Source organism: Petromyzon marinus, chromosome 83 (genome assembly GCF_048934315.1).
Source record: "Petromyzon marinus isolate PM22_M1 ecotype Great Lakes invasive population chromosome 83, UKy_Petmar_22M1.pri1.0, whole genome shotgun sequence".
NCBI classification, from domain to species: Eukaryota; Metazoa; Chordata; class Hyperoartia; order Petromyzontiformes; family Petromyzontidae; genus Petromyzon; species Petromyzon marinus.
In genome coordinates, this window is record NC_133748.1 from 3,700,478 (window position 1) to 3,728,121 (window position 27,644).

The following is a 27,644-nucleotide window of genomic DNA, read 5'->3' on the forward strand; positions in this document are numbered from 1 at the left end:
GGGGGGGGGGGGGGGCTATCACACGATCCGCGGCAGCCCAGCGAGAAGTGGCCAAGGAGGAGGGGGGAGAGGAGGAGGGGGGCGTCTGCCCCCACAAAATCACTTCTCCGTCATCCTCTTCGCCCAAAGGACACAATAATAGGAGTCTTCTTCTTGGTCGACTTAGACATGTTAAAAACAATTCTATATAAAATAAAAATGTCTTTAACACTTCCGACTCCAAATGCAGTGACAGACTCAGAAACACTAGGAGTAGGAGGTACTATATTTATTATCAGCCTTCACAGTTCACACAGTCAGGACAGCTGGCAGACTGCCTGACTGATGATGCCGAGAAGGAGAAGACATAGATGGCGACGAAGACTCCAGCCGCACAACAACCCTGAGCCTTCACTCGGGGTCCCGTTTTATCCTCCCAGCGTGGCCTCGGTCCGCCCCAGCCACGCCCACTTCTAGAACCTAATAGTGGGTTCCTGGGCACACCTATCTCTGGCTAAACACGTGACCTGCTGACAGACAGGGCTGCTGCAACTGCAGATACCCCTTCTCTGGCAGCAATCAGCACTATGCTACAGAGTGACCCATGTCACTACACATATATACTACACTATACACGATTATAACACGCTAAACTACTATATACTACTACATTACTATATACTACAACACACTACACTACTATACACTACTCCACTACTATTTACTATACCACTCCACTACTATACACCACTACACAACTATATACTACACTGTACACTACTATACACTACTGTATACACTACACTACTATATATTACACTACTAAAAAGTACACTACTACACACTACCCTACTCTATACACTACAGTACCATTATCATACACTATCACACAACATCACCATCACACAGCATCACGATCAAGCAGCGTTATCGCAGCGTCACCACACAAGCGATCACGTGGAGGCGTGGTGATGTCATCATTTACCTGCGCCGAAATTCCACCAGTTGGTCGACTCCTTCTCTGTGTGGGGGAGTTGCACAGAGCGGTTAGTTCTATACACTCGCATATATACACAGTATACACTATATACTGCTACACACTACTACACTACTATATACTACTAGACACTACACTACTATATTCTACTACGAGACTACTACACACTACAACACACTACACACTAGACAACTGTATTCTATTCTTAGCTCTTTCGGTAAAGTCACGTTGTTTCCCTTCAACGTGACTTTACCGAAAGAGCTAAGAATATGAATTACTGCAGTCACGAAAGTTTTAAATCAAAATTTAACTGGATTCTACTACACACTACACTACACGACAATATACTACACTACTATACACTACACTATACACTACCACACACTATACTGCTATACACGACACATCACTACACACTATACGACTATATACTACACTACTATACACTGCTACACAATATACTTCTACAAACTAAACTAACATATCCTCCACTACTAGAATGTATACTACACTACTATCCACTACTAGATACTACACTATACAATAGACTACTACACTATATACTACACTACTATACACTACAACACACTCCACTACTATACACTGCACTACACACTACATTAGTCACACTACACTACCATACACTACACTGCTATATACTACACTATACAGTACTACACACTACACTACACACTACTGCATCACCATCACACACCATCACCATTAGACAGCATAACCATCAAGCAGCGTCATAGCAGCGTCACCACAGAAGCAATCACGTGGAAGGGATAGGAGGAAGGTTTTGAATGAGGATCGACCTGGGGAAAAAAGAGAGGATCAGTTAGAGGGTAAGGAGAGGGATTGACTCAGAGAAAACCAAGGACAAGAAGGTTCCAGAAAGGGGGCTCGAGGAGTATAAAAGGGGACAGCACGAGGAGTGGGGACGTTCGGATGAAGTGACAAACTGAAGACGAAAGCACGGAGCCTCGGGTCACTCTTTGTGGCTGTGTCCCAATAAAGTGTCTCTCATCACATCGCCCTGAGAGTCGTTACACATACACTACACTATACACTATTATGACAAACTACACTGATTTTATACTACTACATTACTATATACTACAACACACTACACTACTATATACTACTCCACTACTATCTACTACACCACTCCACTACTATACACCACTACACAACTATATACTACACTGTACACTACTATACACTACTGTATACACTACACTACTATATATTACACTACTAAAAAGTACACTACTACACACCACACTACTCTATACACTACAGTACCATTATCATACACTATCACACAACATCACCATCACACAGCATCACGATCAAGCAGAGTCATCACAGCGTCACCACACAAGCGATCACGTGGAGGCGTGGTGATGTCATCATTTACCTGCACCGAAATTCCACCAGTTAGTCGACTCCTTCTCTGTGTGGGGGAGTTGCACAGAGCGGTTAGTTCTATACACTCGCATATATACACAGTATACACTATATACTACTACACACTACTACACTACTATATACTACTAGACACTACACTACTATATTCTACTACGAGACTACTATACACTACAACACACTACACACTAGACAACTGTATTCAATTCTTAGCTCTTTCGGTAAAGTCACGTTGTTTCCCTTCAACGTGACTTTACCGAAAGAGCTAAGAATATGAATTACTGCAGTCACGAAAGCTTTAAATCAAAATTTAACTGTATTCTACTACACACTACACTACACGACAATATACTACACTACTATACACTACACTATACACTACTACACACTACACTGCTATACACGACACATCACTACACACTATACGACTATATACTACACTACTATACACTGCTACACAATATACTTCTACAAACTAAACTAACATATCCTCCACTACTAGAATGTATACTACACTACTATCCACTACTAGATACTACACTATACAATAGACTACTACACTATATACTACACTACTATACACTACAACACTACAACACACTCGACTACTATACACTGCACCACACACTACATTATTCACACTACACTACCATACACTACACTATATACTACACTATACAGTACTACACACTACACTACACACTACTGCATCACCATCACACACCATCACCATTAGACAGCATAACCATCAAGCAGCGTCATAGCAGCGTCACCACAGAAGCAATCACGTGGAAGGGATAGGAGGAAGGTTTTGAATGAGGATCGACCTGGGGAAAAAAGAGAGGATCAGTTAGAGGGTAAGGAGAGGGATTGACTCAGAGAAAACCAAGGACAAGAAGGTTCCAGGAAGGGGGCTCGAGGAGTATAAAAGGGGACAGCACGAGGAGTGGGGACGTTCGGAGGAAGTTACAAACTGAAGACGAAAGCACGGAGCCTCGGGTCACTCTTTGTGGCTGTGTCCCAATAAAGTGTCTCTCATTACATCGTCCTGAGAGTCGTTACACATACACTACACTATACACTATTATGACAAACTACACTGATTTTATACTACTACATTACTATATACTACAACACACTACACTACTATATACTTCTCCACTACTATCTACTACACCACTCCACTACTATACACCACTACACAACTATATACTACACTGTACACTACTATACATTACTGTATACACTACACTACTATATATTACACTACTAAAAAGTACACTACTACACACCACACTACTCTGTACACTATAGTACCATTATCATACACTATCACACAACATCACCATCACACAGCATCACGATCAAGCAGAGTCATCACAGCGTCACCACACAAGCGATCACGTGGAGGCGTGGTGATGTCATCATTTACCTCGCCGAAATTCCACCAGTTAGTCGACTCCTTCTCTGTGTGGGGGAGTTGCACAGAGCAGTTAGTTCTATACACTCGCATATATACACAGTATACACTATATACTACTACACACTACTACACTACTATATACTACTAGACACTACACTACTATATTCTACTACGAGACTATTACACACTACAACACACTACACACTAGACAACTGTATTCTACCACACACTACACTTCACGACAATATACTACACTACTATACACTACACTATACACTACCACACACTACACTGCTATACACGACACGTCACTACACACTATACGACTATATACTACACTACTATACACTGCTACACAATATACTTCTACAAACACCAGGCTACTGCACAGAGCTTAGCCAGGAGCCAAGCCTGGGTCCAATGGCAAGGCAGGAAACGAAGACGATTGGAAGGTTTGTCTTAAAGAACGAGACACCCAGTGGCTCCTCCACCATGTGCCATTGGCCATCTGGACCGCAGCTCATCTGCCCCACCAGGGTGGGCGGTTGGCCAATTGGTATACACCCTGGGATTTTGTCCAGGGTTTACTCCCCTTAGCCTAAGTGGCTTACCGAAGCCCCGTTGGTCAGCACGCTTCCAGTTGGGTCCAGAGAGGCCTTCATGGTTACCGAAGCGGCCCGGGCGATCGAACCGCTCAGCCAAACTTCACCTCGTCTGTTACCACCTCCCACGATGTGGACGAGGGGTTGATTTTTTGAGAGGCACACTACTATACACTACACTATACACTACATTACTATACACTACACTACTATACACTACACTACTATACACTACACTACTATATACTACACTATACACTACACTACTATACACTACACTCCTATACACTACTATACACTATACACTACACTACTATACACTACTATATACACGACACTACTACACACTACTATACACTACACTTACACTACACTACTATACACTCCTATACTATACTGTATTAAACCTGAATTTTTGTTGGCAACACCTGCCACCAATCACGGCATAGCCCCATCGACTGCCACCTTCACCCCATGCCACGTGGCCTGTCCTGACTGGCTAATTTACATCCCACCCCAAGTGAAGCCCAGAGTGAGTGGCGCCACTGTTGCTTGCCAGAAGGTGGTGGGGAGTTGTTGATGGATTCTCCCCCCTAACCCCCTTACCTCATGTAACCTCAACCACACCATCACACTATACACTACAATACACTACCACACACTACTACACAATACTGCAGACTGATATACACAAATGTACATTACCACACACTAATACACACTACTATACACTACAATACACTACACTAATACACACTACTATACGGTACACTATACTAGACACCACATTGATGTAGGGGATCTGCAAACACGACGTCTCCGCATTCACGACGACACGCACCAATTGCACGCGCTGCAATGCGCGTGACAGGAGTCAGGGGTCAAAGGGCAGTGACGTCACCCGGACCAAGGGGTGCCAGACGGGAATGTGTATTGGAGTTGGGTTAAAGGGACGCTGTGGGATGGGTGTTGGGGGTTGGTTGTGTAACGAGTGTTGCTGTGCATTGGTGAATTAAAGAAGTTCTTCAAACCATTCTCGACTCCTCTTCATTAGTATACAGTACACTACAATATGCTACACTACACCACAATACTACAATGAGAACGCATGTCTTTAGAACTGCTTGTTGTTGTTGTGTTTAATTTGTTTGCATTCCCCCGCAACTCCGATTAATTTGGATGGCTATGTACAGTGGTGTGAAAGATGTTCACTCCAGCGCTGTCCTACCAGACAGTCTCGTCCCTTCACCTGATGAAGGTCGCTTGTGTTGTGGCCGAAACGTCGTGAGAATATTATTGTGTTATTTTATTTTATCAATTTATTATTTTATTCTCATTCTACGTGACTTTACCGAAAGAACCAAAGAAGATGTTCAACGTACACTACACTTTACACTGCTATACACTACAATGGTATATGCTACACTACACTACTATACATGCACAAGTTTGAACACCTTTACAACTCCTGGATGTAACAAAACGTAGCCAATTGGCAAACACTTTAGCACTAACCGGTCGTGTGCGTGTTAGAGAGTTAAACCAACATGATGACAACAACATTTGCAATTCGAGTAAGACGGGTTCGTAGCGCAGAGCGCTAGCAACTGTGCCACCGCTCATGACACACACACACACGTGTACACACACGTGTACATACACACGTGTACTTACACATGTACACACATACACGTGTACATACAAATGTACACACATACACGTGTACACACACACACGTGTACATACACATGTACACACATGCACGTGTACACACATACACGTGTGTACATACACGTGTACATACACATGTACACAGATACACGTGTACATACAAATGTACACACATACACGTGTACACACACACACGTGTACATACACATGTACACACATGCACGTGTACACACATACACACGTGTACATACACGTGTACACACACGTGTACACATACACACATGTGTAAACACACACGTGTACACACACGTGTACACACACGTGTACATACATGTGTACACACATGTGTGTACACAAACACACACACGTGCTGTACTCACTTTTAGCCACAACAGGCACTAGTGAAATGCCTAAGATGGCGGCCATGACGAGAGTGGCCATCCATTGTGACGTCATAGTTCATGCAGTAGTTATGGGGAGCCAATGAAAATGACAGCAGCTGCAACCTGCATAGTACCACACAAAGACAAAAATTCCCACGTGCAGCCTCTTAACAGACTTTGGGGGCAAATAGTCACCAACTCATTAACCACTCGCACACACAAACACACATTCACCACTCACCTACACCCACTTACTGACACACTCACAAAGACAAAGGCCCCCCGTATAGGAGCACATGCTGTTCACGAGCACCTGTGAAAGGCCGGAACAACACACGAGGGGGTGGGTGGTCAGCACCACACCACTCACGAGGGGGTGGGTGGCGATGTTTACACACCACACCAGGTACTCATTTGAGGCTGAGTCGACCTAGGACTGGTTCATAAAATCGCCACTGGTGTTGGCCATGAGCGGGAATCGAACTCGGGCCGCTGGATTCATAGAGACTCATACACACACTTAGAGATGGAGAGACCCATACACACACTTAGAGATGGAGAGACCCATACACACACTTAGAGATGGAGAGATCCATACACACACTTAGAGATGGAGAGACTCATACACACACTTAGAGATGGAGAGATCCATACACACACTTAAGAGATGTAGAGACCCATACACACACTTAGAGATGGAGAGACCCATACACACACTTAGAGATGGAGAGACTCATACACACACTTAGAGATGGAGAGACCCATACACACACTTAGAGATGGAGAGACCCATACACACACTTAGAGATGGAGAGATCCATACACACACTTAGAGATGGAGATACCCATACATACAGTTAGAGATGGAGAGACCCATACATACACTTAGAGATGGAGAGACCCATACATACAGTTAGAGATGGAGAGACCCATACACACACTTAGAGATGGAGAGACCCATACACACACTTAGAGATTTAGAGACCCATACACACACTTAGAGATGGAGAGACTCATACACACACTTAGAGATGTAGAGACCCATACACACACTTAGAGATGGAGAGACTCATACACACACTTAGAGATGTAGAGACCCATACACACACTTAGAGATGGCGAGACCCATACATATGTAGCGTCATTGACAAGCATTCTATATAACGCAGTGGTTCTTAACCTTGTTGGAGGTACCGAACCCCACCAGTTTCATATGCGCATTCACCGAACCCCTCTTTAGTGAAAAATAAAATGTGATTTTTTTCAAATTCAAGACATAGATATGTTTTTTACTGGTACACAAAATGAGCCGTGCATGAACATTACCTTGTTCAAAGAATAAAACCAACACAATGCATAAACTCACAACAAATTACATACCTGGAAATCAATGTGACTTCTGCTGTTGCCTTTGAGAGATCAGTTCAGATATGCGTGGCTTCACCTTGGCAAGTGCCACTCTCATGTCATTTTCACAGCAAAGTCTGTTCCTTTTCTTCGTTTTTATGTCCAGCATCCTCGAAAAGGATTGCTCACAAAGATATGTTGTAACAAATGGTATAAAAAAAATCCAGGGCTTTCTTAGCAATAACTGGATACTTGTTCATTTGTCGACACCAAAACGTTGAGAGCGTTGTTGTTCTGAAGAGTTGCTGTTGAACCTGGCTCTGCTGAATTTCAATGATTTCGTCGAGGAATTCATCATTGACATCTGCTGTTTCAACAGCAAACGTGAACGGCTGTCTCACCCATGCTGGATATGACTCTCTTGTAGGGAAATATCCGTCGAGAGACTTTGCAAGCTCATCTAAGTGCGTGGCAATTGTTTGCTTCAGTTCCGTGGATACAGAAATATCTCCGATTCCAGACACATCTTCGATCTTACTTGCACTGTCGTCCAGAAGCGGGAAGTTTGCGAAGTTATTGTTCTCTGTTCGTCGTTTCCATAACGGTAGCTTTTTTTGAAAAGCCTTCAGGTGTTCTTCCGCTTCCATGATATTGACTCCACCACCCTGCATCTGCTGATTGAGATGATTGAGAGCTGCGAATATATCAGCCATGTACGCTAAAATGAGAATGAACTCAGGATTTTTGAAGCAATCTGCATGGCAGTGTTGGTGCTCTTGCAAAAACAGGGCTAATTCCACACGCATGGCAAAAACACGATTCAGCACCTGTCCCCGGGATAACCACCGAATATTAGAATGGAGCAGAAGTACCTCAAATTCAGAGCCCATTTCTTTACACAGCTCACTGAATATGCGGTGCCTCAGAGCACTTTTTCGCACATAGTTCACACATTCCACCACAGTTTTTAATACTTCTGTCATTTTTGGAGGTAAGGTTTTTGTTGCCAACGCATGCCTGTGCAGAATACAATGCGTCACAATGATGTGTGGTGCATCGGCCTTTACTAGCGCACCAAAACCAGACTTTCTTCCCAGCATGACTGGAGCTCCGTCCATACAAACTGCAGAAACCATATCCCATGAAAGATTGTTGTCTCTGAAGAAGTCATCCACAAGCTTCTTCACATCGGCTGCCTTCGTTGTTGTTGTAAGAGGCTTACAAAATAAAAACTCTTCTTTTATCATGTCATCTTTCACATAGCGTACAAAAACAGCAAGCTGGCTTAGATCAGAAACGTCTGTGGTTTCGTCGAGTTGAAGGCTGAATTTTGCCGGGCTTGAAATCAGATCCGCGACTACTTGAGCCAAGATGTCTTTACTCATGTCTTCTATTCTGTCACTGACGGTGTCATTTGAAAGGGGAATTTGGGATAATTTACCTTCGGCCGCTGTTCCGAGTATCAGATTCGCCATCTTTAATGCAGCTGGTTTCACAAGTGTTTCACCAATGGTGTGTGGCTTGCCCTGCTTTGCGATCAGGTAAGCAACTTCGTACGATGCTGTCAGGATCGGTTTGTTAACAGGTACAAATCCAAGAGCAGGCAGAGTGGCCCTTTCATCGAATCTGGCTCTCTTCACCCTGAATTCAGCAAGTGTTGTGTTCTTGTATTCCCCGTCTCCATGCAGCTTCAAGAAGTGTTCCTTTAGTTTTGCCGGTGCAAGACTAGAGTTGCTCAACTTGGCGTTGCAAATCATGCAGATAGGACGCTCACTCCCATCACGTTCCGTGATACATGAGAATCCATGTTGTACATATTCGTCCGACCACTTTCTTCTTTTGCCCGACATAGTTAGTATGGATAAAATATTAAAGAAATCACACGACGTACGACAACAACAGTCACACATTGACTACTGAGTACGCACTAAATTCCCCGCAGCACTGATTGGCCAAGCAGTGTAGCATGATCATCTGCAGCCAGTGATGGCCAAGCGGGCCGTGTGTGTCATCACAAATTTACACAATAATTCAAGTGTGTCCGGACCTCCGTGGCGGGGGCTCTGCCGAACCCCTGAGATCGACTCACCGAACCCCTGGGGTTCGATCGAACCCAGGTTAAGAACCACTGATATAACGTCATTGTTAGGCATCGTGTATACTCACCTGCAGTAGCAGACATGTGTCCACAGGGGGTGGTAACTCAGGATGGGTAGGATGAGTCGGGCCATTGCGACACTAGGTTCCCCCAGCACAAAGAGAGGGGTTGGGGAGGGGGGGATATTCCAGAGCCCCCTAGAGAGTTACAGAAGGGGGGCGTGGACAGGGGCGGAGAGACCCGGCCACGGGTATAAAAGCAGCACCTCTGGACGAGCCCGGAAGTCTTCTTCAAGCTGAAGAAAGAAGACCAGCTAGGCCAGGACCCCGGGAACTTTTGTATATGCCTGGTCTTCAAAAAATTATACAAATAATAAAAATTTATTGAAAATTTAAAAAACTTAATTAATGTATTAAATTATGCACAAAATATATGCTAATTAGGGAGGTGTAATTATGTTAAGTTGTGTAAATTTAAGTGATTATGCTGATGCATGCAGTTATGATACTTATGCTCTGCCTCGTTGTCTAGGGTCATATTATCAATCGGGATAATACAATGAATGGTATGAAGTTATGCAAGTGTGATGTAAGTATGCTGATTAAGCTCGGCTTCGTTTTCTAGGGTCGTATTATCAATCAGGATAATACAATTATTCTCGCTTTAACATTTACTGATTATGTCTTAGTGTTTTTATGTCAGGTCTCCAAATTCAAATCTCACCGCAGGATACAGTTCTTATAATTAAGATTATTATGCATGAACTTAGGAAGGCACCACTCAGACACTTCTGTGTTAAGCAACTTTAATTTCTAAACAAAAACAGCGCTGTCCTACCAGACAGTCTCGTCCCTTCACCTGATGAAGGCCGCTTGTGTTGTGGCCGAAACGTTGTGAGAATATTATTGTGTTATTTTATTTTATCAATTTATTATTTTATTCTCATTCTACGTGACTTTACCGAAAGAACCAAAGAAGAAAAACATAACACCCTAATATGCGAACTCTTATGCTTGGAATTGTAAACACAGTACTCCTGGAGATGTTCTCCTCATTGATCCGTACATTTAACCCTCAATGATCATGTTGTTAAACTGGGTGACAGAACAATCGATTAAATCCTCAGAGTAACGCGAGCATATACGGCGATAGGAAAAAGTCCTTAAAAATACATGCGACGATATTCATACAAATGGCAATAAAGAAACATGTCCCAAAGGCAAAAGTATACGTCAATGAATTCATCGGTAAGATTATGTAATTAACGAAATGTCTTGGAACAATGGTGTATGGCAGTGTGCCTGCTTCAGCAAATGCGTATCAATTGGCTCGGGCTTCAATAATTTGCGGGCAATATTCTGTGTTCAAAAGAAAGATTTCAACACAATATTCTCCCTGTGAGTGTGTAGATTCGTAACGTAGGTTTCTAAACGTTTAGTTTTCATCAATGAATTCATTTGTAATATTTATGCAATTAAATAGAAAAATAACGACTAAAATAATTCTAAACGACCGTATCCACGTAACTCAATGGGCAGCAGTGTGCTTCGTTATCAGCTAGTAGTTAACGCACTTCATCATTAGTCTTCTTATTATTAGTCCGGGTATGTGTTTATGTGTGTGGTGGTGGTGGTTTTGTCTCCTTGATCAATTCTTTCCATCAAGCAGACGCCGGGCGTTGCGTTGTAGGTGTGTGAGTGTGGGCGTGTCATACGGACAGCGTCCTCGCTCTCCCTCTTTATCGCGGACGGCTTGTCAGGCTCTTTCCTCTGCTGGATGAGCTGAGTCGGTACGACGCTTGTCTTTGAAGGTGCTCGTGGCGCTCGCCACTGGTCCGCTGGCGGCTGACACCTCTTGTTCGGGTGGCGCTGGTGGCGGCGGCTGCGAGCTCTCTCCGGCTCCGTGCTCTCTGGCGGTGCACGATTGCGTGTGCAGCTGGTCCTCTGCGATGCTGGCGTGGTCGATGCCTGGCGCTTTCCGCCCTTTCTCGACGTTGATTGCTTGACGTTGCCCGTCAGTTCAACTCGAGCTGCAGCTGCTCGTGGGAGCTGGTACTCACTATGAATGTAGAATGAAACTTTCAGCGATACTCTGTCGGTCCATGCCGAACTCAGCGCCGAGGATCACCTCGCCCCTCTTCTCTGCGAGACACCACACCCATTGTTGATCTCGAGGTCATGTCCCGGAGTTTGCCCGTTGCAGTACTCTTCTGTAGCTGGCGGTTGTCTTCTGTCGCTGGTCGTAGTATCGATGTATGTATGGGTCGTGTCTCAGTTTTTACGTGAAATTCTCTCCCCTCGGCTCGCCTTCTCACAAAGGACCGGAACTTCCTTTTATTTCGCTCTTTGCTGTGGAGGGAAGTTGTATGTGTGTCCGGGTGTGTGTGTTCTGATTTATTAAGCCATCTGTTAAGTCTCACCCTGGCTTGATTCTTGTCCCCCTCCTCAAGCCATCTTTTCATCCGTGGAACAATAGATGCCCCAAATTGCTACAACTCCGATTTATTATTTTGTAATAAACTCTCTGGAGGGGGTTCTCCCTATCCGGTGGCATTCCCCCTCCCCTCTTCCTTCCCGATGTTACATTCTTTTGCCTCTCACACAGGGGGGTGTTGCGACTTTTGAAGTTGTATTCTGTTGTACCGTTTGGAAGTTAAAAAATATTATTTTACCTCCTATAGCTTGATCCCGTACCACTTGTTGTTCTGATTCTGTAAGTGACTCAAGGTATGTTTGTAGCAGTTTTTTTTACAGTACTTCCATCGTGGTTTGGAGTTCCTTCATGGTGATTGATTTTTTTTTTAAGGGGAGATGCCCTCTGCATGCGTATGCAAATTTCTTGCTATCACGTGCTGCTGGGAGACAAAGGTGGTTGGGAGGCCCTCTCTCTTTGGGATACATTTGATCTTGGTCACGTGATTGACCTATTTCGCCTTTTTTTATTCGTCTGGATGACCCTCGGTCCAATACTTCATAATAATTATTTGGTTTCTGTTTATCCAAGATTTGTGATTTAGCATTGTTATTACCACGTATATTCCTAGGGTTGGATTAACCTTCGTTCTCCCGTCTGTATCCAGGGATTTGTGCTGTTTATTCTCGAGTTATTATTGTTATTTTTTATTTGCTATCCCGAGGTTGGAGATGTAACGAAGTTTCAGCTTAAAACATCCCTGACTTTCCAGAATTAATTCTTTGGTGCATGGTAAAGTCACGTACCTTAGATAGCAATAAATAATAGAAATTAAGGTGAATAATTTTAGTATTAAAATAATACATGAGAAATAATAACCCACTAATGTAGATTGTAGCCTGCTTTTTAATCGGAGTGTGTGGGTCTATGATGTTCACGTGTTCTTGTCGCTAAGTTATTTTTTTACTGTTACCGTTGTTAGAAGAAACCATAAAAACAGTCAACCAAAAAAAAAGCCGTTGCCTGTTTCGTCATCCCTCGTCTGGGGGAGATTTGTGTCCCCGCTGTTTTGGGTACTGTGTGTGTTTGTTCTACTTTTATTGGAGTGATAAGTTGATTCCTCAAGGCCTGGCTCCTTCCTTCGCGGTCGGGTGTTACATTTGTCTCTCTCAATGAGGGCCGCAGTCTCTCCCTTTGTGGTTTTATTGCTACCACATGCTTCTGGAAGACAAAGGCGGCTGGGAGGCTTTCTCTATGGAATACATTTTATCTTGGTCATGTGATTGCCCTATTTCGCCTCATGTCTTCTGGATGACCCCCGGCTTAACACTTATTTGGTTTATGTTTCCTAAGATTCGTGATTTAGCATTGTTATTACCACGTATGTTCCTAGGGTTTTATTAACCTTCGTTCCCCCGTCTGTATCCAGGGATCCGTGCTGTTATATTCGAGTTGTATTTTGATGTCCTGAAGTTATAGGCGTAACTAAGTTTGCAGTTAAGCTTCTTGGCTGCTGGAATTCCTATTTCTTGTTTTTTTTTTGTAAAGTCACGTAGACGGCAATATATAATAGAAACAACATGCGAGGTGGATGAGAGTAAAATCAGGTAATTAATAAGCCAAGGCCACCAATGTGACTGCAGTCTGGTTCTTTCACTGGGCGAGTGTGTGTAAACTACGATGTCGACTTATTCTTGTCGTAAGTTCTGAACTTTAACCGTTGTCTTAAGAGAAACGAAAAAAAATATTTAAAAGTTGCCTGTTTCTTCGCGGCGCCTGCTTGTCTGTACTCTTTTGAGGGAGCCTTTGAAGTCATGTAGATTTTCCCCAGAATCTCATTAGCAATCCCCCCCCCTCTTCTCTTTCGCTTTGGGTTTTTATTATCTTTTATGGCGTCTATCCGGCTGCCTGGTCACGAGTGTGAAGGGCAGCTGCGGTGTGAGGGGAGGGGGAGATCGCATCACCCCGTTTTGCCCCAAGCGATTTTTTTTTTAATATTGGCATAATTATTCTTAATATCAATTTTGGAAAAAAGGCCTACATATACAACAGAACCCCCAGATCCGACGTCCATCTAAGGGCCGGGACCGAATGGGCCAGTGGTTGGGACCCGTTGACCTTGGCTGGGTCGGGTCAGATAGCCTCTCCTTAGGTCCCCTTAGCCGGAGGGTTGAGAGTACTAGCCCCAGTGATAGGACACGCTAGTCCGGAGGCTATACCTCCCCAGATCACGGGTAGAGGGGCCACTACCCCTCTGTGTGAGGGACCCGTGTATCACGCAGGTGTATTAAATAAACGTGTTGCTTCAAGCGATCCGTCTCCAGTCTTCTTGGACCCACTACACATGCGCTTAGAGATGGAGAGACCCATACGTACACTTGGAGATGGAGAGACCCATACATACACTTAGAGATGGAGAGACCCATACATAGACTTAGAGATGTAGAGACCCATACACACACTGAGAGATGGAGAGACCCATACACACACTTAGAAATGCAGAGACCCATACACACACTTAGAGATGGAGAGACCCATACATACACTAGAGATGGAGAGACCCATACACACACTTAGAGATGGAGAGACCCATACATACACTTAGAGATGCAAATACCCATACATACACGTAGAGATGGAGAGACCCATACACACACTTAGAGATGGAGAGACCCATACACACACTTAGAGATGGAGAGACCCATACATACACTTAGAGATGCAAAGACCCATACATACACGTAGAGATGGAGAGACCCATACACACACTTAGAGATGGAGAGACCCATACATAAACTTAGAGATGGAAAGACCCATACATACACTTAGAGATGGAGAGACCCATACATACACTTAGAGATGCAAAGACCCATACATACACGTAGAGATGGAGACACCCATACATACACTGAGAGATGCAAAGACCCATACATACAATCTTGATTTGAAGTTTCGTGACTTCAGGAATCCATACTCTTTGGTTCTTTCGGTAAAGTCACGTAGGTAGAAAAATAAAACAAAAATAATAAATCACGACGTTTTGATCGCAACACAAGCGGTCGTTCTCAGGCGGAAAAAAAATCCAACATTGGAACTGCTGAACCAGCGAGAGAGCTGTTGCAACAAGAGGTTATTTATGTAGTGATGGGCAAGCAAGCGGGGTCTGAGCTGGAAAGGAATTCCATCCCCGAACACAAGCACGTCAGTTGTGTTAATGGGGAAGATTAGGGAGAGAAAGATTAGGGAGAGAGAGATTAGCATGAAATGAGCGTCCATCACCGCATAAGAGTATAATCCCCGCATATGCGCACAACAGCAGTGTTAATGGGAGATTAGCAATATGTTGATGATATGTTGATGAGGGAGATTAGGGGTAAGTTAATGTCATGTCTATGTGTAACACAAGCTGCGGCGTTGCCATCTGCGCTGTGAGGCAAACGCGTCTACGCAAGGGAACCACCGCAACGGTGGTCGCGTCAGTGAGACACACAGCCCATCACACAGCCAGAACCATCTATACATCGAGGCTAAAGGAGCAGAGGTGGCCATGTTAGTGAGACCCCAGCTCGTTAATGCAGAGGCACCTAACAGGGCAATGCAACTCAGAGAGTCGGAGATGACAGCCTAACGGCAGGGAAGAATGGAAGCACCACAGCAAGTTATAACAATGATCAGCCACAGCAGAGGTATTGGTTCTGCCGTGTTTAAAATCTGCCTTGTGTTCGCGAACACGGTCCGAGACATGTCGTTTCGTTTCCCCAATGTAACTGCTGCTGCAGACACAACTTAGTTTGTAGACACCAGGGTGTTGCATGTCAGGAATAACATCCTTCGCAGATGGGATCAAATCACGGATTTTGTGTACTGTATTGAATCGGACCTGGATCTTGTGTTTGTTTAAAATTTTGGAAATCGTTTTGGTAACACCTGCTAAGTATGGCAAGGTGATGGTTTTGATTGGGTCCTCAGATGGTTTTCTCCCCATAGTTGGGGCTCCAGCTTTGCGGATTGTGCGGTCTGAGTATCCATTAATCTTGAGGGCTTGGTGTACATGCTCCAGTTCACTGGCTAGGTGGCGCTGGTCAGAGATGCAGCGGGCCTTACGTATGGTGTAGTGTTTTGATGAGGGAGTTCTTCTGGGCCGGATGGTGGTTGGAGTCAGGGTTTAGATAGGAATCCGTGTGGGTGGTTTAAACCCATTTCAAACCTTTTAAAAGAGTCTGCCTCAGCAGCAGACCATCATGCTTTCCCACCTGATGATGGACGCTTGTGTTGTGCCCGAAACGTCGTGATTTATTTTATTTTATACCTACGTGACTTTTACCGAAAGAATCAAAGAGTATGGAAAGAACATTGTTAATACTTGAGTCCATATCCAGGGTGTATTTAAAACGAGAGCGAATACATTTCCCGTTTTCCCTTCTTTTTTCTGCAAACCTTTTAGACATTCCAAGGTCTACACATATTCCTGTAGTAGGCCTGGATCGTCCGTAATCTTCCACCTTTGCTCTACGTTATGGAATCTGCTGTCAAGGTCACACATTTTCTGGTAAATGTTTTTTTTTGTGTTTCCCCAGGCAGACAGTTTTTTTTTTTTTAATGTGTACTTTCCCTATATCCCACCATTGTGCTCGGTTATTAAAAACGATATTTCTTTCCCTGCCACTCCACCCAGAAGACCCCAAAGAGGTTAGTGACGGAGGTGTCTTCTAAAAGGGCATTGTTAAAATACCAGTATGCCGATCCCCTTGGGACTCCTTGCATCTTCATTTGGAGGAGTATTAGCTGATGATGCACCAGTGGTGCAGCCCGAATACTGGATGATGCTGCAATATTTTCAAGGTCTTTTTGAGATATAGGATTGGTCAATCTTTGACTGCGAGGCTGTCCTGTCAGCTCAGGTCCTTGTAAAGGTGAAACCTTGCTGCTTTGGATGTTGCGTTCGTCACACGTCTGCCAGACTGTACGTGCGGAGCACCTCCCGCAAGGTGTTCAGGACACCGTTTTTGCACTGTTCCGTGCCATTGCGGTCGAGGATATCCAGCGTGCAGTTGAAAATCTTCTCTCATAGTCAGGCACTCGTCGTTGATGGGTGCATAAACGGGTGCATAAACGTTAATGAGGTGGATGGAAATGTCATTGAGTTTGATGGTTACGTCGAGGGCCACTCTCTGGTACTTACATCAACTTGATCAACTATGGTTGGGTATAAACCCTGGAGTTATAACGTTTCCACCCCTGAAGATGTATGAGAAAGGCGACTGAACAACAAATCCTCTTTCCATTCTGTTTGCCATTCATCTTCCTCGCTGGTTGCATGATGTGTGTCCTGCACAAAGCGCACCCAGGCCTTGTGTTTTCTTGTGAGAGACAGCATAAATTGTCTATTGAGTGCACCCCTACACCCATTTATATTAATTGTGGCTATCCGTAGCATTATGTGTCAGTGGGGTTGTTGCCAGGTCTGTTGTCTTTCCACGTAGTTATTTGCGTCAGGAAATACCTGATCTTCCAAATGATGACTTTCCCTGTCTCTTGAAGCCCTGGTCAATATGGAGTAGCGAGGGCTATAATTACCTCCACGTTGTTCCACCTTGACAGAGCTGCGGTTACTCTTTTCTTCTGAGAAATGCACTCCATTTAAAAAAGCTCCATATCTCCTCCTGTGAGAAAATTGGCGTCACCTTGGGCCAGATCAGCAGATGCCGGGGCTCGCCCCACTGCGCTGAGTGTTTATTCCGCCTCCTCTTCTTGGCTCCTCTCCTCAGCCCCGAGGCTTTGAGGATTTTCCGTTGTCGTTGTATCCTCTGTCGGTGCTTTGATGGGTGATGCGGCTTGCCCCTTTATCCATTGTCATCATCTTGGTCACCCTCCGCAGTTTGATCAGTCGGGCCCTGTTTGGTCTCTTCTGTGCTCTCCTCGGCTGTTGGTGTTTCTTGGGAACCCACAGTTGCCCCAGTGGGTGCGGCATCCAGGTCTGAAGTGCGACCCCCTTCACTTACGTTCCCCTTTCATTCATCGCGAGTTTCTCTGCTTCCATTTGAAGCTCGAGATTTTCTGCAGGTGTCCAGTGCTTGATCTCGGTTCTGGCACGGGGTTTCTTCCCTGCCCGTGTCACAACTACAGGGGCATCAGGGACGACGGTGATCCCCGTCTTTGCCACCAGCACTCTCCGTATCTCCCCCGAGGCGCGGGTGCAATGTCCGACCCAAACTATAAGAGATCTTTAAACGAATCGACCTCATCCCCAATAGAATCTGGAGATAATGATGCTGGATCTTCTATACATTTTGTCTTCAGAGGCCCAGCTTTCAATGACAGCTTGGGTGGCTGGCATTCTCCATGGCGGTAGCCGTAGTTGGAGCGGGGTCTACTGCAATCTCGCGTGAGCTCTGTGGTGAGCGGCTCCCTCTTGAGTCTTCCGTCGGGTGTTTTGCTTCGTCACCTTTTCCACAGTCACCCTCGCTGTTGGGTTGGGCATTTGCCATCCTCCGGCAGTGATCTTTTTTTACGTGGCCCCTCTGCTCTGCACAAGTTTCGTTTGAATACAGCCCCACAGCACAAGAGCCTATGGGCCCTTCCTCCGTTCGTTCCCGTAACGGAGCCCTCCTCCAGCTGCCCATTGGCCCGAAGCTTCGTCAGGGTCTGCGCCGCGTGCGGGCGTGAGCGGCGCGTGCTCACGGACCCACAGCGAACGGTTTACAAGCGCGTGGGTGGTGAGACCTCGTCCTGTGCCGGCGTGCGACACGCGCAAACTTGGGATTCTTCTCGGCCCGTGGCCTGTACAGGCGTAGCGACGGCGACTGGCGGCCTCGCTTCGCCGAGGGGGACTTCGCCGCAGGCACCCAACGCTGTTCCCTAGGCCCGGGGCTTCGGTTCTCGATGCCCCGAACTTCGTCTTCTTTCTCAAAAGCCGCCCCCTTCCCAACCTCGTGCTCTCCCCTCTTTAACATCCCTCGAGGCCCCACCCCCCCCCCCCCCTTTTCTCGAAGATTCTCTCAGCCCCATCTCCAACGGTTGGCAACCCTTAACCCCGACAGTCCACCCTCGTTTTCCACCTTTTACCGTTGAAGTTGTCCTCCACATCAGTTTCAATGCTCTGGCCCGGATCAATCCTCCTTGAGGCCTCCCTACATCAATCAAGAGGCCTTGACACAATTCCTGTCCGTTTGCACGTGGACCGCCTCAGGTAAATGGGTCTGTTGTTTTTGGTCTTTACACTACACCATACACTACACTATACACTGCACTATACACTGCACTATACACTACACTATACACTACACTATACACTACACTATACACTACACTATACACTACACTATACACTACACCATACACTACACTATCCACTACACTATACACTGCACTATACACTACTATACACTACACTATACACTACACTATACACTACACTATACACTACACTATACACTACACTATACACTACACCATACACTACACTATACACTGCACTATACACTGCTATACACTACACACTACACCAAACACTACACTATACACTACACCATACACTACTATACACTACACCATACACTACACCATACACTACACTATACACTACACTCTACACTACACCATACACTACACTATACACTACACTATACACTGCACTATACACTACTATACACTACACTATACACTACACCAAATACTACACTATACACTACACCATACACTACTATACACTACACCATACACTACACCATACACTCTACACTACACCATACACTACACTATACACTACAACATATACTACTATACACTCCACCATACACTACACCATACACTACACTATACACTACATTATAGTTGTCAATGTCTTAGTAGGTTTACTCTCCAACACTTGTGTCCATGTGTGTGTGTAGACGAGTGTCCACGTGTGTGTCCACACGTGTGTCCGTGTGTGTACGTGTGTCCGCGTGTGTGTACACGTGTGTCTGTCTGCGTGCGTACCCTTGTATGTGTGTGTATCTGTGTGTGTGTGTGTGTGGGGAGCGGTGGTGTAGTAGTTAGCGCGCTGCGCTATGAACCTGACGACCCGGGTTCGATTCCCGCTCACGACCAACACCAGTGACGATTATCTGAACCGGTCCTGGGCCTCCCCTAGGTCGACTCAGCCTCAAATGAGTACCTGGTGCGGTGTGTAAGCATCGCCACTGGGGAGACAAAGGCGGTCGGGCGTGGTGCTGGCCACCCACCCCCTCGTGTGCCGTGCCGGCCTTCATAGGTGCTGCTCGCTAACAGCACTTGCCCCTACAGTCTGTTAAGGCTACACGGGGGATCTTTGTGTGTGTGTGTGCGCATACCTGAGCGTGCGTCATCTCGGTCAGTCGGCCCGTGGCACCTTGCTATGTCCCATATCCTCCTGCCAGCGGGCGTTCGACACTTTACGTGGCCGTAAAGTGCACCTAGCCTGGCACAACGATATTACAAAGGGGGAAACATTGTCTCGGTTTACTATCGACACGTCACGAATTCCCCCGCTCCCCTGCCCCTCCCCCACCCCTCCCCCACCCCCGACCCTCCCCCCTCCCCTGCCGTGTCCGTGACGGCGTTTCATGGAAATCGACGTGCAGACATCAGCTGATGCTGCTGATGCTGCTGCTGATAGCTGATGCTGCTGCTGCTAGCTGATACTGCTGATAGCTGATAATGCTGATGCTGCTGATGTTGCTGCTGATAGCTGATGCTACTGATAGCTGATGCTGCTGCCAGCTGATGCTGCTGCTGCTAGCTGATACTGCTGATAGCTGATGCTGCTGCTACTAGCTGATGCTGCTGATAGCTGATACTGCTGCTACTGCTGATGCTGCTGCTAGCTGATGCTGCTGCTACTCGCTAGTAACAGCACTTGCCCCTACAGCCCTTCTAGAGGCTACTTGGGGATCTTTACACTACACTATGCACTACACCATACACTCCACTATACACTACACCACTATACACTACACCATACACTACAACTATACACTACACTATACACTACACCATACACTACACTCTACACTACATTATACACTACAATCTACACTACATTATACACTACACTATACACTACACTCTACACTACACCATACACTCCACTATACACTACACTATACACTACATATTACATTACACACACTACACTATAATTGCCAATATCTTAGTAGGTTTACTCTCCAACACACAACCGATTAGTGCTGTACTAGTATACTACACTATACACTACACTATACACTACACTATACACTACACCATACACTCCACCATACACTACACACTACACTACACCATACACTACACCATACACTACACCATACACTACACTCTAGACTACACTATACACTACACTATACACTACCATACACTACACCATACACTACACTATACACTACACTATACACTACACCATACACTACACACTACGCCATAAACTCCACTATACACTACACTATACACTACACTATACACTCCACTATACACTATACACTACACTATACACTACACTATGCACTACTACACACCACTCTCCAACACAACCGCTCGGTGTTATACTAGTAACGCGTTGGCCACACGTTTTGTTTACGTGACACAAACCTTACTAATTGGCCGTGTCGGGTGGTGGCGGGTTTAACGACACAACATTTACGATCTAACCCCCCCAAAAAAACCAAACTGCTGTGGAAAACAAACGAATGATGAAGATGCGCGTAAAGCAAAACACTCACTGTTGGTGAAGGGAATTCCCCACGAAAAAAGGTGAAGGAATTGTGGAAGAAATAAAGTTTGAAAAGGCCAAGAGCTGTGTGAACGCGTCTCTATCTCAATCTCACTCTCAGATTCTCACCTGTCTCTCCCACCCTGGATCTCTCCCTCCCTCTCGATCTCTCTCTCCCCTCTCTCACACTCACTTTCAGACTCTCCCCCTCTCTCAGACTTACCTCTCTTAATTTTTTTTCACGATCAGAGGAAACAAGAAGATGCTCGGTGTAGTCGGCACTTTGCTTCGTTCATAATTTCGTTTTTTTTAATGCTTTGCTCTATGTAACCCCCCCCCCTCCCCCTTTTTAAATGATAGATTTAACAAAAGATTTCTCGCTCTGCTCTCCTTACCCCTTACCTCTCTCTCTATCGCCCTCTCTGCTCCCCCCCTCCCTCTCTCTACCCCCTCTCTTCCTACTCCATGTCGCTCTCTCCCTCTCTCTCCCGCTCTCTTTTTTTAACTACGACAAGTGCTGCATCTGTACACTGCCCTTCTCGCAGTCCAACGGCTTCCGACGGGTAGCTCATATCTGCATGCAGAGCTCTCCGTCATCTGCCACCGAGCACACGGCCTCCTCCAGTGCCCACTGCTCCTTGAAGCAGTGGGCACAGGAGGTGTTGTCAAGGTGGCTGTAGAAAGAGTCCCCTCCCCACTCCTTCCTCCAGTCATCCTCGTCCTCCACCGTGAGATGCGTCTCCTGAATGAAGAAGACAGAGGCAGCGTGTTTCCTCGCAAGAGACATTGCAGAAAACCTCCACACTGCCTCCCTACACCCGTTCACGTTCAGGGAGCCGATGTACATAGGCATTGCTTGTTCCTTGCCTCCGTGGCCTCCCACCTTGTAATTTGTTTGCGGAAATATCTCAGCTTTGCCCTCTCCTTGCCCCGGGACTCGAGTCCCTGCATGGCGAAGAGTCTCTCTGCTTGAGTCACAGAGGCCTTTATTGCCTTGCTGTCCTTCCATCGAGCCAAGGCAATGTCCGCCCTGTCCTTCCTCACGTTGGTCTCGTTGAGGAAGTGCCAGAGATCATCCGCGGAGACCAGGGAAGTCTGAGGGTCAAGAAGTGTAGACCCCTGGCTGCACTCGCTCCCCATGCTGAAGCAGTCGTCCCGATCTGAGTCGATTTCCCCGCCATCCGGCACAGCTGGAAGAGCTGCAGCGGTTGGGCTGGCGCATGGCCCAGCGGCGTCCTCTCCCCCAGCGTCAGGGATGGCCTGGGATGGCTCCTGCTCAGGCTCTTCAGCTGGATGGCCCCGGTGTCTCGTCCACTGGTTTTGAGTCAGCAGTGGGACGGGGACCTTCCTCCTCGTTCCCATCCATTTCGTCCTCGCCCTTGGTGAGTGTGCTCGATGTCTCTCCACCGCCTTCCCCCTCCTCCTCTTGGTCGAGGGCGGAGCAAATTGTACTTGTCCTCGCTTAATGCATAGCCGGTGGGGAGTGAGCCTCTATGACCACAGTAGACGGGTCGATCTCCGTGGCGATGTCGCCTTGATCGTCCACGGTCTCCTGCTGTGGAAACCCTTCTGCTGACGCGCGCTGCTTCTTCCTCTTGGCGGGTTTATTCCTCGCCGCCTGCACGTCACTCGGCGTGGCGTCCGGGATGGCAAAACACGCGTCTTCGGCGTCTGGTAGCTGTTCTTCTCCCTCCCCTGGTGCGGGGGGTTTCACCGCTTCTTCCGGTTCGAGGTCCGGGAGGGGTTCCTCCTCTGAATTTGACCCTTGCGATCCGGGTCCTTCTGTATTTTTCCTCTTGCGATTTGTCACAATGTTGGGGCCGCGACCTCAGGTGTAGGAGGCTGCCTTGCCTGGCGGGTCCGGTGTGGGCTGTTGGGGGCCTTGTTGCAATGGGGGTTCTTGCTGCTTTGCCTCCTTTGCTCTGCCTCCCTCCTCCCCGCTCTTTTCTCCGACCGTCGCCGGTTTAGGGCAATCCCTTCGGAAGTGCCCCTCTTCTTTGCAAAGATTGCATGGGCAATGCCTTCCATAGACAATCACAAAAGAGCCGTCCTCCTGCTGTCCGGGAGTCACCAGGACGTGCACCTGCCTCCTGAAAGATAAAATGTGTTTTAGTGCAAGGGTCTCGGCACCCCAGTGGCAGGGCACGTGCTGGCGACACGCCCGTGCCCAGCTTGGACACGTGCCCCAACACGGCCTCGTCGGGGACGTAGGGCGGCACGTTCGAAACGACGATTCGCGCCGCCACCGAGGCGACGGGTTCCAGCTGGACGTGGAGTCCCCGCCACGGTCACCCCCCTTCTCGACGGCCGCACCATCCACCTTCTTCGTCGTCGGGTAGAAGACGGCTTTCCCGCTGATCTGCGAGGCGTGGGCGACGGTGGCTGGCGGGACGATGGCGGCCGGGGCCGCGACGTACGCCTCGATCGTGACGGAGCTTGAGGCGTAGCAGCGGATGCCGTTGTGGCGCAGCGGCAGTGGTCGCTTGGGGGGGGGGGGGGGGGGGGTTGGCCTTGGAGCAGAGGCCCGAGTGGGGGGCCTCGTGACCCCAGGCAGATTGGCAGCTGCAAGCTGTGCGTAGGTGGCCATTTTGTTCCTCCTACCTTCAAACTCTGCCTGACTGTGGTGTTGCGCTTCTATACAGAGCTCCCCTCGAGAGAGTGTAAACGGAGGATCACTAAATATTCCTCGTCTAAGAAAATAATGAAATAAAAACGAAATGAAAGAAAGAAATGCATTTATTTATTGAATAAACAAATCTTCTATTTGTTGAATAAATTAACTTATTTATATTAAATATATGAAGCGATAAATAAATACATTTTGATTTAAAGCTTTCGTGACTGCAGTAATTCATATTCTTAGTTTTTTCGGTAAAGTCACGTTGAAGGGAATATATTTTATTATTTTGTTGTTTCCCTTCAACGTGACTTTACCGAAAAAACTAAGAAAATAAATACATTTTGAGATCTAATTAAAAATGTACGTGTTAAATAAATAAATGTATTTTGCAAACAAATCTACTTTTTAGACAAATTTGTTTATGAAATACATTCACTCATCGTTAAATAAATACAACTTAGACTAGAGGCCTTGCACACACGTGGAGGGGCCCGGGGAAAAAAAAAACTGCAGTGTGTGAAGGAATCATTAACTAATAGGTTGCTTTAGCCTCAAAGTCAACAATTGTGTTCCAATTGCTTGTGTGGCCTTAAATCTCTGTGCTACAGCGACAGATGCCTACACCTGGCTCACGCAAGAAATAAGTTATAACAAATCTCAAATAGTTTGAGATTCGTAAACTGAGAGCAACAACATAAGCAGAATAATAAATCAACAATAATCAAAGTTAGAAAAAAAAAACCTTGTAAAGTATGAAAGCGATGCTTTAATTCACTATAGGATTGAGCACAGTGCCTAGGAAACACCGCTGTGTTTCAAAAGGATGAAGAAAAATAAAGAAACACGCAAATAGTACGACCTGTGTGTGTCTGCAAGAGGTTGAATACTTAACTCTTGCTGAGTAAAACCTTGAAAGAAATAAAATAAATAAAAGTGGCGTTGTTAGATTTATCAAGTTAACACAGGTGGAGCTCAAACTAAGCGCGTCCCCTCGCTCTCTCTCTCACCTCTTCCGCTCTCTCTCTCTCTCTCCTATGATTACTGTTGTTACATTGTTTTGATAGCTTTATTTTGGTGATTCGAAAACATATGGTTAATCTAAATTGTCTTATGGTTGTTGTTGTTGGCTTGCACCACATTGTGATTTTTTTTCACACAGCGTTTTAATAAGTTTTTATTTTGTGTGTGGAATATTTGCTGGTTTATTCCAGGATGTTCTGTGTTAATACTTTGTTTGTTGTGGTTGCAGCCGACTTAAGAGCCGCATGGCTCACAGGGCTATACCTAATAAATGAAACTTGAAACTCTCTTAGACTCACTTCTCTCGCCTCTTCCGCTCTCTCTCTCTCTCTCACGCTCTCACCCCTCTTTTTTAATGATCAGAGGAAGCAAAAAGATGCTCGGTGTAGTCTGCACTTGGTCTCGTTCATTAATTTCGTTGTTGTTTTTTTCAATGCTTTGCTTTATGTGCCGTGCCCCCCCTCCCTCTATCCCTTTCTTCACTCGTTTGACGATCTCTGCCTCTGCTCTCTCTCAGACCCTCACCTCTCTCTCTCTCCCCTCTCTCTCCCACTCACACACTCACCTCCCTCGATCTCCCTCGCCTTTCTGTTCACGATCTCTGGCTCTCTCGAATCTCTCTCACACTCTCCTCTTTCACTTCCTCTCTCTCTCTGCCCCACCGGTACTTACACTGCCAGAGGCTCAAACTCAATGTTCCGCCTTTTGGGGGACATCTTCAGGAAACTGGGGGTACCCTTCTACAACAGCAGCTTCGTATATGGGGGGTGGTGGTGCCTTACCTGGCTAACAAGCGCCATGACCTCGCCAACTTCGCCTGTGCTCAGGCGAAGTTGGCGGTGTTATAGAACGAGAAAGAAGACGCTGCAAGGTGACACTGACGGCGGCTCCGTGCTGCTTCCAGTGTTCAGGGGCTTGCTTAACGCGCAGCTCCGGCTGGAGCACGCCCACGTACCACACACACACACGTGTCGGTGATGTGCAGCGCGTCTTCTTCGAACGCTGGGGGAGCCGGACAAGCCCCTCTCTGTACTAGCCTGGACGGCACCACCCCCCCGTCCTCATGTTCACCTTCTGAAGCGCTCGCTCGTCACCGTGGCGTGCGCGAATGACCACAACCACCACCACGACCACCACCACAACCACCACCACAACCACCACCACCAACACGCGACTTTTCTTTCGCGTTGTGCAGCGGTGCTGTTTTAGCGCCGCGGCGCGTGGATTTGAAGCGTTTATTTTTCACGTGCGTTGCTGGTGACTTTCAAAGTCAAAAGTCTCTCACTCGCACACAATTTCCTCTCTCTCTCAGACCCTCACCTCTCTCTTCACGATCTCCGCTGCATCTCCCCCTCCCCCACCTACCCAAGAGCTGCTTCAGGACCCAGGGTACCACCTCTGGCACCGCGTCACGAATTACCCCATCCCCTCGCGTGTCTGTGACGGCGTTTATCGGAAATCCGCCTGTAGACATCAGCTGACACTACTGTTGCTACAACAGCTGATACTACTGTTGCTACAGCAGCTGATACTGCTGTTGCTACAGCAGCTGATACTACTGTTGCTACAGCTGCTGATACTACTGTTGCTACAGCAGCTGATACTACTGCTGCTACAGCAGCTGATACTACTGTTGCTACAGCAGCTGATACTACTGTTGCGTCAACAGCTGATACTACTGTTGCTACAGCAGCTGATACTACTGTTGCTACAGCAGCTGATACTACTGTTGCTACAACAGCTGATACTACTGTTGCTACAGCAGCTGATACTACTGTTGCTACATCAGCTGATACTACTGTTGCTACAGCAGCTGATACTACTGTTGCTACAACAGCTGATACTACTGTTGCTACAGCAGCTGATACTACTGTTGCTACATCAGCTGACACTACTGTTGCTACAGCAGCTGATACTACTGTTGCTACAGCAGCTGA

General features: G+C 46.4%; 1 long non-coding RNA gene across 1 annotated transcript; it reads right to left on the reverse strand.

Moving 5' to 3' along the window:
* Positions 1-261: 261 nt before the first annotated feature.
* LOC116937843 (uncharacterized) lies at positions 262-27,254 on the reverse strand. The gene is made up of 6 exons (XR_004402063.2): positions 27,028-27,254; positions 20,674-20,780; positions 6,484-6,609; positions 3,840-3,874; positions 2,400-2,435; positions 262-1,000 (listed from the first exon to the last, which is right to left on the reverse strand). It is a non-coding gene; the product is annotated as an uncharacterized LOC116937843 (long non-coding RNA).
* Positions 27,255-27,644: the final 390 nt, after the last annotated feature.